The sequence below is a fragment of the Petaurus breviceps genome, unplaced genomic scaffold (assembly GCF_028583685.1).
Source record: "Petaurus breviceps papuanus isolate PSGF00001 unplaced genomic scaffold, PetGlider_PUasm1.0 37, whole genome shotgun sequence".
Taxonomy (NCBI): domain Eukaryota; kingdom Metazoa; phylum Chordata; class Mammalia; order Diprotodontia; family Petauridae; genus Petaurus; species Petaurus breviceps.
In genome coordinates this window covers 108428217-108442033 of record NW_027186296.1, presented here as the reverse complement: position 1 = coordinate 108442033, position 13817 = coordinate 108428217, and the positions used below count along the sequence as shown (strand labels likewise).

Sequence of the window (13817 nt, the reverse complement as noted above, 5' to 3'; positions counted from 1 at the left end):
AAACGTACAAGGAAGCAAAGAGAAGATAGACAGTTCTCAACACAATGCATAGTATTTATTATATAGGCTTTCTTGAAATAGAAATTTATTGCTATAAATTTTGAATCCTCTTATACTTTAGTGTGCATGACATGCTTTTTTTTTCTTTCCTTTCTATTTAAGTTTATATTTTTCTTTTTCTCTTTATTGTGTATTTAAGTTTCAGTAAAAAAGAAAAAAAAGATAAAGATGTTAAAAAAAAATAACCCTCATTTAATCCTACCACTCCCTCTCCCTCCATATTTCACCTTCCTTTCTCAATTAAAGACCTTCAAGAAAAGTCATCTATATTGGTTGCCTCCACTTTGTCTCCTCTCACTCATTTCTAAGCTTTACACATCATCATTCAACTGAAAATGCTGATTTCAAATACTACTAATGATCTCAATCAAAAATTTTAATAGTCTGTTTTAAATCCTCATCTGTACTGACCTCTCTAGTAATTGACACTATTGCTAACCTTCTCAACTGGAAATTCTTTTCTCTTTGGATTTCTATACATTGTTCTCTCCTAGTTCTCCCTACTGTTCCTAAGTCATCTCTGCTGGGTCTTCAACCATGTCATACACACTTCTCACGGGTACCTCTCAAGGATCTCTCCTGTGTACCCTATCTTACCTGGTATTGTCATCGGCTTCTATAGGCTCAATTATTACCTCTAAGTAGATGATTCCCAGAACTCTACATCCAGACTTAGTCTCTCTCCTGAGCTAGTCACACAATACCAATTGCCTTCTGGATACTGCGAAACTGTCCAAAAGTGAAAAGTCCAAAACTGAACTTATTATTTTCCCCCCAAGCCCTACTTTCTTTGGGTTGGCACTACCATCTTCTCAGTCAACCGAGATCACATTCTTAGTGTCATCCTCAACTTCTTATTGACTCCACATATCATTAACTGCCAAATCCTTCCATTTCTGCCTTCACAGCATCTCTTACATGTCCCTCAGTCACCACTCACAACAGCCAGAACCCTAGATGAGGTCTTCATCACCTTTAGACTATTATAAAAAGCCTTCTAATTAGTCTCTCTGCCTCATATATCTCCTCACCCCAACGTATCCTCCACATGGCTATCAAAGTGATTTTTCTAAAATGCAGTAGTCTTTCCTTTCTTTGTCCTTGTACACAAGGAACTTATATTCATTTAAAATAAACTTTCAGGTTGCTCCTCTCAAGCTTAAGTGTTGGACATTCAGAGATTACATGCTGTTTTTTAATAGTATTAGCCTATAGGAAAAAAAAAAGTAAGGTACTAGCCAAGGGGGCAAAGTAGGAGGAAGCAGAACATCCTAGCTTCCACCTCAGAATTACTCCACAAAAACCTAGAACAAAGTGAGTCATGACTGTAAAATCCAAGGGAAAAAAAAAACCCAGTGTATCATTTTTACAGCCCATGTTGTCACAGGGATTCTGAGGTTTGCAGCAATGGCCAGAAGGGTACATAGAGACTTAACCAGTGTTTGGGCCTGTGCAAGAAGAGATCCCAGACCCAGCACACAGGAACCTGATGCTATGCAGGGAGCAGAAATAGGAGCCAACTTGCAGCTCTATGCTTCATGTTCCCCAAGCTAAGTGGCAAATCTACTGTAGACTAAGGGAGGGTCCTGAAATTAGGTGTGGCAGACCATAGCATGGAGTGGTCATAGTACTGAGGCTGGGTACTGCACAAGGAACAGGCACAGAAGCAAGCAATAGCTGTGTGTCTCTGACCCTAGGAACAGATGAGGCACTTAGATATGGCCCCCAGTCCACAATGAAATCTACAACTTAATAACCAGAGCAGGGAGCTTCAACTAAGGGAGAAACAGCACTTCTATCATTCTGACCCTTCAGAGACATCTAGCTAGCAGACAACAGTTCCAGGAGTAATCTACTGGGACTCCAATGAGGGGCAAGCCCATAGTTATGCTGCTCAAACACAAGCCCAAGTCAGTGGCTTACAAAGTTCAGACAAAGAGGGCAGAAATCAAACTTTATTCTAGATCAGATTTCTTTAGGTACACTGAAAGCTTGTGGGATCCCAGCCTATGCTGTTTCTGTGATCCTTGAAGAACACAGAAATCAACACCCAAAGGAAGTAACAGCATGACCCCAAACAAAACAAAACTGACTAAACAATGCCTAGACATTTCTTCCAGAAGTGTTCAGAGCCAGGCCCTATTACAAAATCCAAAGTCAGAAATTAAGGCTGTATGAATAAACAAAAAATGAATCTCAACAGTGATCAATTTTGTGATGATAAGGATGCCAAAAACACAACCTTAGAAGAAAATAATGACTCCAAAACCTGTATGAGCAAAGCCTTTATATACATATATATATATTTTTTCCTTGAACTAGAATTTATGGAGAAATTAAGTGTTTTTGAAAAGAGTTTTAGAACGATTTTATAAAAAAAAAATGAGGAAAGAATTGAAAAAGAAAGCTATGGAGTTAAGACTTAGAAAAAAAGTTAACTTTGCACAAGGATTCCCTTTCCCAAATAATAACTCTTTGAAAATTAGAATGGATCAAAGAGAAGTCTATGACTCCATGAGACATCAAGAAATATTAACACAAATTTTTTTTAATGAAAAAGCAAAAGAAAACATAAGGATTCTCAGAGAAAGCCAATGACCTAGAACACAGATCAAAGAATCTCAATATCATTATTCACAAACCCCTAAAACTGCCCAGATCTCTTAGAACCAGAGGGCAAAGTAGGAGCCAAAAGACTCAACCAGCCACCTCCTGAAAGAAACACTAAAATGAAAACTCCTGGGAACATTATAGCCAAAGTCTAGAGCTTCCAAATCAAAGAAGAAAAAAAAAATTATAAGCTGACAGAAAGAAGCAATTCAAGTACTGAAAAGTCACAGGACCATGCAAGATTTAGCAGCCAACAACATAAAGGTGTGGAGAGAATATATTATTACTAAAGGCAAAAAAATACAGGCTTGCAACCAAAATAACTTACCAGCAAAACTCAGTATAATTGGGGTGGGGGAGGAGGAGAGGGGAAGATGGGCCTTTAATGAAAGAAGACTTCAAGCATTTCTGATGAAAAGACCAGAGCTAAGTAGAAACTCTGATCAAGAGTCAACAAAAACATGAAAGCAAATATGAGTGAGTAATCATAAGGAATTAAACAAAAATGAAGCGTTTACATTCCAATATGAGGAAACAATACAAGTATCTCCTCAAAACCTTAAAAACATCGGGGTCACTGAGAGAATTAAATAAAACAGAAGGCCTTTTGCTATGTTTTGATTATCTCAAAAGAAGAAAGGAAAGGGAGGGAAAGTGAATATACTAAAGCGGGGAGGGGACAAGAGAAAAAAGGGTAAGGAAAACTTTCTCACATAATTGGGGCCTGCAAATAGAAAACTAAAAAAACATGGAAGACGGGGTGGAGAGAACAGACAACACAAATCTCACTTTCATCTGAACTGGTAAAAGAAGAGTTCTTCCCTTCACACAAAAACAGCTGGGTGCAAAAATACATTTCACTTAACAGGGAAACAGTAGGGAAAGAAGAGAAAGGAAAAGGCAGAATAAAGGGAAGGTAGACCCTTCTCAAAGAAGGCTTAAAACTAAAAGGATTCTGAGTTAAGCATAAAAAAGAGGGAAAGGAGAGTTGAAGCAGGGAACAGTGCTGAGAATAGTCCTGTCTCACCACCCTCTTCTTTATAAAGAGGGTATAGGAGGGGCGGCCAGGTAACACAGTGAGTAAGAGCACCAGCCCCAGAGTTAGGATGACCGGGATCGAATCCAGGCTCAGACACTTAAATCAGAAGAATCGGTACATGGACACTCTCAAGGTCTCTCTGAAGAACTTCAGCATCAATTGTGGGACGGGCAAGATGCTGACACAGGACCATCCAGCATAGTGTACTTGCATCAAAGAAGGTGCTATGCTCTATGAGTACAAAGGAAACGTGAGACACACAAATCTAGAAACATCTCCATCTCAAGTATTCAGACTAATTGTGCTTGACTTGTGGTACCAAGCTTGCATTGGACTGATCAGCCACAGTCAAATACACTGTACCTTGACCCCAACATTGTGATGTCATTGGTACTTTTCAAGTACGAAGGACAAACAACGGGCCCTTACTGCCTCACATCTGGAATACTGGGATAGCCAACCAGTTAGTTTCTTTGCCTTGTCTCCTCTTATTCCAGTCCATCATCCACTCAGCTGTCAAAGTGATCTTCCTGAAATGTAGGTCTGATGATGTCACCATGCCCCCCATAAACTCCACTGACTCTCCTAACCTTCCTGTTCCCCCATCATCCAGGATTTCTTACATGTTATCCACTGTGTCCCCATGCATTGACACTGGCTTCCCTGCTGTTTCTCAAAAAAGATAGGATATCTCACTACTCTAAGCATTTTCACTGAATGTCCCTCATGCTTGGAAAGCTCCTAACTTCCTTAAGTCCAAGATAAAATCCTAGCTCCTACAAAAAGCCTTGCCAGATCCCCCTTAATTGTAGTGCCTTTCCTTTTACTCCCCACTGAATATTTCCACTTATCACGTGTACAGTGTTGTTTGTTCCTAGTTGTTTTCATTTTGTCTCCACTGTTAGACTGTTAGCTCCTTAAGAGCAGGCAGGTCTTTCACATTTCTTTGTATCCCCAGCACTTAGAACAGTGCCTAGAAAATATTTAGGAGGTAGTTAATAAATGTTGACTGACTGACTGGAAAAACCACAATTGGAAATAATTGCTGAATATGTCGATGGGATGAAATGATCCATAAAGCAGATGAGAAGAGTAAAAGAGATTAAAAAGCAGAATCCAACATACGTTGCTTATAAAAAGCAAACAAACAAAAAACACTTGAAACATATAGTTTCATATGGTACTAAAATAAGAGGCTGGAGCAAAATCTATTACGCTTTAGCTAAACTTTAAAAAGCAGAAACAGTAATAATGATCTTTGATAGCACAACAACAAAACTATTCTCGATTAAAAGAGATAAATGGTAAAACTACATTTTGTTGAAATGTATCATAGACAAAGAATTAATATCAATATTAAAAACATATTCACTTAATGGCATAGCATTTAAATGCCTAAAGGAAAATTTAAATGACTTACAGGGGAAAATAGATAGTAAAGCTTTAATAGTGTGGAACCTCAATGTACCCCTTTTTAGCCTAGGCAAATCCAACCAAAAAAAAACACTTAAAGACCTCAAAAGAATTTTTAAAAAGTCAGTTATGATAAGACTTCTAGTGAAAAGAAATGAATATGCATCTTCCTCAGATTAAATATCATCTTTACAAAAAGCTCACAAACAAATGTAGAAAAGTAAAAATATTAAATATATCTTTTGCAGATCAGAATAAGAAATGTATTTAATAAAGAAGAAAACTGAAGAAACAAAAATTAATTGGAGACTAAATAAATTAATCCTAAAGAATGGGCAGGTTGAACTAATCACAGAAACCATGCAATGACCATCTACCATTCCAGAGGATCTATGATGAAACATGCCACCCATTTCCTGACAGCTCCTAACCACAAGGAAAAATAATGTTATATTCCAAAACTAAATACAAATTAATTTTGTGACTATCCCACTATCCTAGATAATTTGCATTACTTTTTCCTACCTTTATACTAACGATTCATAATTAACTTTTCAAAGTATATAGGAAAATGGGCAATGGTGCACAGTCAGGACATGTGGATTCTTATTCTGGCCCTTCACAGGTATGTGAGCTAGGGCAAGTCCCTTATCTCCTTTAGGTCTCATTTTTCTTTTCTGAAAATGAGACTAAATGATCTCTGACACCTTCTTTACTTCTCTGAAATTCAATGATTCTATGAAATAGCACACATTCATGAGTAAACAGATTACATAAAAATAGGCATTATAAAAATATATTTGGATTACATATATATTTTTAAATAGCCTATAGTCTCTCTTAAAAGCTGAGTATGGTACACTCCTTACTTCTTAACTTGGTCTAGCCCATTCTATAAAAATATGCTGGATTGCTAATAATTCTATAGCTGGAAATGTGAGCTATCTCTTTTCATCCCTCTGTAACTCATCTGATCTGAGGCTGTCAGCTTCTGAACATACACATCACCTGTTGTCAGCCAATCCCCAGCTTTATTATAGTCAAGCACTATCTACTTTCAAAAAAAAGATTTTCAGTTAGTGTGCTATAAACATATACTTAATATGCTAATATATTTATGATCATACTTTAATTAATAATTACATTATTAATTTATTATTGTTAAATAATTAATTAATTGACAATAAAGTCAGGCAAATATATTTTATATTATCATATTAAATTACATTGTTACTTTACTAACATATCATATCATGTTATATGTTACAACAGTGTTATATTATTTGGTTAAATGTTTTTACTTTGTTATTTTTAAATTATTTTCCAAAGCATTTACATGAAGCTCTTTATTTTTTCTTTTCTGGGCAGAATTATTTCTTTTACAACTCCTTCCTTCACTTCCTGCCAATGGCTTCACCATTACCTACCACTATGAATTTTCAATCTGTTATATCCTTGATAAAAAAGAATGGAAGCATAATAAACCAGGATCACTCAGGAACAAATTAGCTGCCAGTAGTAGCTGAAATTTCACCACATCTTACACAATCTTTAGGAGCAAGTCAAAATCAAAATTCATACCACATTTGAAAAAAATCATTAATTTCATACATGAATATTAAATCTTATGTCAAAAGTTTACTAAACACCTATTATTTTAATTTAATTGCAACTATCATCTAGGGAAAAAAAAACCAAGTTCAGTATAAAGCTATTAAAATAAACCCCTTACTATCTCTGTGAAACATTTCATAATGTGAAATTGTTTTATATTTACTTTATGTATATTTTACATTTGCTAACATGCGTACATTTGTTTTCCCCCAATAGAATATAAGCTCCTTGAAGTTAGGGACTTTTTGGTCTTCATAGTACTAACTCCCTATCAAACAGCAATAGTTTACTAAGTACTTGTTGAAGTGGATTTAATTATATGACAAGCTCTTTGGTGGGAAGCAGGGATAGAAAAATTTTAAAAGACCCAACTCACTATTAACCTATATCTGATATTCTTTGAGATTAACTGCCATCATTATATTTAGAATAACAATATGGTTTCAATACTTATTTTGGAAATTACCTATTACAGCAGAAATAGTAGCTTGAAACTGCTCCAACAACATAGTTTATATTGTTGCAAGCCATGATATGCTGCCATACTGAAGCATATTTTGCTTTATTCAATTCCTAATGGTCACAATAAATAGTAGGATATGAATTTTCACACTCAATTTTTCCACTCCCTGGGATTTTCCAAAGTCCTTGATATTATATACTCTGAGTTTAAAATTAAGTAATCCAAAAAAGGGTACCTTCTAACTGCCATTTCCTTAATTCTGAACACTGTGGTTTCTCTATATTAGCTGCATATAATAGAAAGTTTCACAAACTAAAAGCATAAAATTAATCTCAGTTTCAATTTAAAACTAGATGATCCCAAATACTACTGGGCACAAAAGAACTATTCAACTCTTAATTTACATCATGTGAGAAATGATTCATTTCAATGGATATTAAGGTAAGCATGGAATAAAATTACTATAAGATATTTTAATGTAACTTATTTTCCACTAATTTATTGGGCTCTTGTTTTATGCCAACTACTGTGCTAATGAAAATTTTACACAAATTACAGAGGGAAATCTTATTCTAATAATTCAAATTCATGATATTTGAGAAATATCACTTATTTCATTCACAAAGCACTTAAATCTTATACATTTCAAGTATTCATGAATTATCATTATTTTTTATTTTATTAAATAAAATGTTATTATAGTCATGTTATAGTCATAGATTTCATCTAGGAAAAAATTCAAAACAAACTTCATGTGTAAAACTAATAAAAGACCTTCCCTTACCATCTTCCTGCAGGATTTTATAACGTGAAATTATTTTTATTTATTTGCATGTATTTGGTCTAAGTCAACTGTTCATTGCAGGTCAATATACAGGTCAAATTTAATCCATAACACTGAAAAGACATCAAGACATTTAAATCTCAGAACTTTAAGCCAAATTACTCTAAAATTATGTTCTTGGGAAAGACAACAGTAACAAAACTATAAAATCAACATCCAAAAGCAAAACTACAGCAGAACTCCACATTTTGGATCTCCAATTTATTCTAGCTTTGGACTCAGAAGAAAGTGACCAACAGGGCAAGCGCAAAGACACTGAGTAGATAGCAAAAAGTGCATCAAAGCCAGTAAAGCAATAGAGGTGAAAAAGTGAAGCCAAAATGGAATTAGGGCCAAGAACATGTGGTGAGAGAATGAGGCTATTGCAGGAACAAGGGTGGAAACTGCAAGTGAGGCCAGGGCAGACATTCCTTCTACACCCAGTTCAGTCTCAGTCTGAGGAACTCAGATATGTTCAGAGGTAGTAACAAAAGCTTACCAGGCTTCTCACATTTTGTTTTTGAAAACAATTTTGAACATAACAATGTTCAAATGTTCTTTTTAATGGTTGTAAATTCTATTTCAGACATAAGAGAAATAATCTTTCTTTACTTCTCCTTTACCTTCCCAAAACCTAAAATGCTAACCTAGAAGAAGCATGATCACAATTGGTGAAGGGAAAGCATTTCAAATTCCCCCTTTCTCCATCTCAGGTCAGGCCTGATACTTCAAAACTTCAATGATCTGTCATCTCACTGATGTGGTACTCCAACAAAGTAGATTACAACTCATTCACATTTTGTTGTCTGTGCCACACTTGTCAAAGTCTTCCAGTAAATACTCTATGGATAGCCCATGAGAAGTACTGGAACCCTTCCTCTAAATCTCTTGACTTGATGGTTCATGCAAGCTATCAGCTATCCCTTGCTCTCAATTACAAAACCAGCCCACCTCCTTTCCCCATCACAAATCTCTCCTTTATACCACTCTCATGCACAATTCTTCAATGGTAATAGTTACATCCTAACTCATACCCAACATGTACCTCCTTTCCTTTGAGTACCAATAACTACTCTTCAGGGTCAAGCCCTAGAATAATCATTTTAGGTCATGATAGAATGTTAATGTGTGTCTGAAAAAGGTACTCTGTCAAATGGATTCCCCAAAATAATCCACATACCTTTTTATAATTAAAGACAAAAACAGCACCAAGGACACAGTCTCGACTAAAAGGAAGGCAGTGAACCTTCTCTTTCCCTTTCCTGAATTTGTTAGACCTTATGAAAAATTCTGAAATAGGTAGAAAGTCTTTCGCACCTCCTCATCCATATTTTCATATCTCTTCAGAGGGCTAGGAATAGCTTTCATGTTGCCCTAAATTCCCCAATGTGGCATTTTTACCCATTCCCCCAACGTTCACACTCTAAAATTATTGACCTCTCACAGCTTCTGTGACTGTAGGTGTTAGTAAGTAATCTCATTGAATTAATTCATACCAGTGTGTGAACGACTGAAAGCCCTGCCTATAACCTAAGATTACCTGCATAAAAGAGATGTTATCAAAATCTATTATTAAATTTTCAGGCAAGATAACAATATCAAGTAAAAATTTTCAGACAGTATCCATGGGGACAGGGCACCATTTAACCAAGTCAGCTTTGCCCAAAGGTTTTGGTCCCTGTGGGTCAGCTCCCCTAAGCCATTTCTGCTTTCACTTCGTAACTGCTGCTAAAGCAGAAGCAGTAAGAATTCTGGCAGGCATGGGAGAGGGTCGGGACAGAAGAGCCACAGATAGGGTAGAAGTTATGACAGGGTTTGAGTACGGCTTGTTTGTAATGTGAAGGACTGACAGTCTATACATATAGCAGAACTAATTCTGAATATTGCTCCTCATTTTCTGTACATGGGAAAATGTTCCATTTACTTCCATGCATTCCTCCAAAGGAACAATCTTTTTTTTTTTAAATTATTCTACAATATTATTGTACATTTGGTTTTTTTTTATTTTTAATTGCTTTTTAGAATATAAATTTCATGCTCACTTTGGATTTTGAAAGTAATTCAAGTAAATACAAGATATTCACACCAATAAGCACAAGGAAAAGTGCAACCCACTATACTCCAGAATTTGGAACATCATCTCAGATTCCTTCCAAGGAGTTACCAGAAGTACTGGAAGGGCTTGATTCTAGTATGGTCTCACCTATTTCATGGCCCCGAGGCATAGATGCCAAGACTGATGAACTTTACCCAGTGTCTAGTTTTTACAGGAGAATTTGTCTGTGGGACAGTAAATGGACAAACTTGGCAGTTCTACTAGTACATATGCATTTCTTTGAATAATCCTGACCGTATTTTTTCTTTCTCTAAAGCATAGTGCACTACAAAATCAAAGTCTCTTTAAAAAAAACAAAAATTGATAGCACGATTCTATACCCAGGATAAGACTGTTACAGCAAGACATCTGTTAGCTCTGGTAGGCTATGACATGACCTTCATAGTACGTTCCTTTCAGGATAGAAGTTCTACAACGTCCTAGGATACTTAGGAACTTGACATTAAGAGAAGTCAGTAGGCCTCTTCAGTGCAGGCCATCCAACCCTTCCAAGAGCCAGTTGGGGTACAGCTTTCAGAATTTTCAGGAAACTGACACTGGAACATCCAGATAAAACAAAAGGGAGATTCCCATGCTCAATGTGTTGCTGAAAAATCATTTTAAAATCACTGTTTCTCTTAACATAATCCTATTTCAAATGGATTCTGGAAGTTCTTTCCCCTACCTCCCCCTTGCCAACATTCATCATACTATCTCTTCACCTCCTGTTGAAGCAAATATTTGACAATCCTTATTTTATTGGGGAAGGATTGGACAAGCTTACTTTTTTTACACTTTGAATTTAATCCTAGCTACAGATTTCACATTGAGAACAACTTCTACCTCAGAAATGGAAATGTGAGTATGTATATATACATATACACATGAGTGTGTATGTGTGTATGTATATACAGGTAGGCATAGCACGAAAGAACTTCAAAGATGGGGGAAAATCCTTCAGCCAGTCTTCTAGCCACCCCACATTATATTTCCTGGGATCCTGATGTAAGTAAAGTTCTCCAGGAACTCGCCTCCCCTCCTTCCCCAGAAGTTTTCCTTGAAATAGTCAATGGCCACAGTCTTCACCAACCTTGTCTATTTCTTTCCTCCAACAGACCAATCTCACACAGAAAAAGAAATCAAGGACCTGGGAGTAGACAGTTTTGTCATTCACAAAGAAAACACCCACACCCACTTGGGGTTACCTCCGAGATTTCAAGCCCCCCACGTGGAGGGGCAAGGTGGTCCTGAATTACCTGGATCATCCCCTGCTGAGCTCAAATTTCTCCACTTCACACGTGCTGACCCAGCCCCCTCTAAATACACGTAAGTAACGGTTGGCACCTACGGATCTGGTGAAGAGCCACGACCCCCAGCTTCTATCCCTCCCAGGGGATGGAGCCGGGGCCCCCTCGCCAGCCCTGGGCAGGGCCCCGCGCCGGGGACCCCGGAGGGGAGGGAAGTTCGCGTGGGTTCGAAAGACGGATGGATCGTTGTCCCGCAGCCTGAGGCCAGCGATGCCGGGGTGGGGGAGGGGAGTGTGGACGTGAGCGTGAGTGTGTGTGGTGTTGTGTGTGCACCTAAGCTTCGCTGGCTAGTTCGCTGTTCTCCAGAGAATCTGTGTGCTCAGTATGTGCGCGCGTGTGGTGTATGTGGCACCGAGTGTGTGTGTGAGAGTGAGTGTGTGGCACTGAAGTTTCTCTGGCTTGTGGTCGCCTGCAGTGTGTGTGTGTGTGTGTGTGTGTGTGTGTGTGAGTTTGCGGCACCGATGTTGCTCTGGCTTGTGTGTAGTCGCTTGGAGAGAGTGTGTGGTGAGTGAGTGCGTGTGTGTGGTGTGTGAGTGTGTGTGTGCGGCACCGGTTGCTCTGGCTTGTTTGTGGTCTCCTGGAGTATGTGTGTGAGTGAGTGTGCAGGACCGGTTTCTCTGGCTTGTTTGTGGTCGCCTGGAGAGCGTGTGCTGAGTGAGTGTGTGTGAGTGTGAGTGTGCGGCACCGAAATTGCTCTGGCTTTGTGGTCGCCTGGAGTGTGTGTGTGTGCTCAGAATGCGTGCAGTGAGCGGCACCCAAGTTTCGCTGGCTCGTTCGCGGTCGCCGTGTGTGTGTGTGTGTGTGTGTGTGTGTGTGTGTGCGCGCGTGTGTGCGCGCGTGAGTGTGGCACGGGGCGGGGGCTGACGCGCGGCCCCCAGTCTCTCGGGACGGTGCCTCCTCGGGCGGAGATGCCCCCGGGTGTGCCCGCGGGGGGTGGATGGGCCCTTCCCTCGCCTCCCCGGGCCGCACCGCCGGGACCAGAAGCGGAGCAGCCCCGGGCTAGGCTGGGCGCCCACTCAGCCGAAGCCGCCTCGGTCCAGTCCGGTTCCGCGGATTCCGGTCCGTGCTTTCCCTCCCCTCGAGAGCTACCTGCCCACCCGGCCCGCTCCGGGCCCCTGGCCTTCCCGCCCAGCTCCTCCACTTGCCTGGGGGCGGGGAAGGGGCGCCGCGAGGGTCTCCTCCTCCACCTCGCCTCCGCTGCAGCCGCGGCCGCCGGGCGGTCCGGTCCGGTCGGCTCCGGGGGAGCGGCAGAAGCGCTGGCGGCAGCTCGCGGCGGCCCCCGCCCTGGGGCTGGGATTTCCCAGAACTCAGCAGCGGCCGCCCCAGGGCGAGCGGGCGGGCGGGCTGGCGGCCGGAGGGCCCGCCCCGGGCGGAGCGAGCCGAGGGGCCCCGGGGGCAGCGGGGGGCGCCGCGACCCCGGCCCGCTGCGGCCTTGCCTCGGAGCTCCGGCCCCGCCCCCTCCCCGAGGGACCCCCGCGGGGAAACCCCCTCTCCCCTCCTGGCCCCCGCCTGGCTGCAGCGGGAGATAGGGGGCCCCTCCCCAAAGCCCACCTTCTCCCCCCCACACATGTTAGCTCGCCATTCTCAGCCCTGTATCCTCGGGTCCGGGCACCACCTGCCTCCCAGGGCCCCCCACCCCCGGGAGAAACCTTGCGGGCTGGATGACAACCTCATCCTCCTCGTTTTCTAGAAGAGGAAAGAGAGCCGGCCTGGATCGCCCAGCCTGGAAGAGGCAGGATCTGGATTCGAATCCCGGGCCTCCGCTCTTCTCTTCCAGGAGCGCCCCGACCAGCTGAATGACCACTGAAACTCCCCAATTCAGGGATCCAAGTCGTTTGACCTTATGGTCATTCATTCTTCAGTTTTAATGGGTGTAAAATGCTTTCCTGAGAATAAATTTTGTAAAATGGAGTTTGAGAAAAACATTTGGACAGTAGGGTCCAAAGATCCTAGGATGCCCTAGGATTTCCTAGGAACTAGAAGGGGCCTTAGAGGTAATAGAGTACAGCCCTCACTTTACGGATGAGGGAAAGTGACTTGCCCAAGGTCACATGTCTACCGTGTTTCCCCATAATAAGACACTGTCTTATTAATTTTTTTGGACAGAAAAACACCAGAGGGCTTATTTTAATGAACATTGACAGCAATTTTAATAAACAGGTAAATGTGAACAAAAAAATGTACCTTTATTCAATAATGAATTCAATAAAGAACAGGATGACGCGCTCACTGCTGCAGCTCTGATTGGATGCAGCTCAGAGCACAGCGTGCTTTTGGGGGGGGACGGTGCATACAGAGGGTACCATAATGTAGCATGTAGCGCAGGGGATCACCTTCACTACAGTAGCAATCTGAATAGGGCTTATTTTCGGGGGAGGGCTTATTTTAGAGGA

At 40.7% G+C, this 13817-nt stretch overlaps 1 protein-coding gene across 3 annotated transcripts in view; it reads right to left on the bottom strand.

Annotated features, from left to right (window-relative positions):
- Positions 1-12733, bottom strand: part of PLCE1 (phospholipase C epsilon 1) — a 372466-nt gene extending 359733 nt beyond the window's left edge. Inside the window, exon 1 of one of the 3 annotated variants that reach the window (XM_069099269.1) lies at positions 12570-12733. The gene's annotated coding sequence lies outside the window, so the exon portion shown is untranslated. Of the gene's footprint in view, positions 1-11373; positions 11604-12569 lie in introns of those variants that run through there. The other 2 variants (XM_069099271.1, XM_069099270.1) reach the window with 2 other exon arrangements.
- Positions 12734-13817: the final 1084 nt, after the last annotated feature.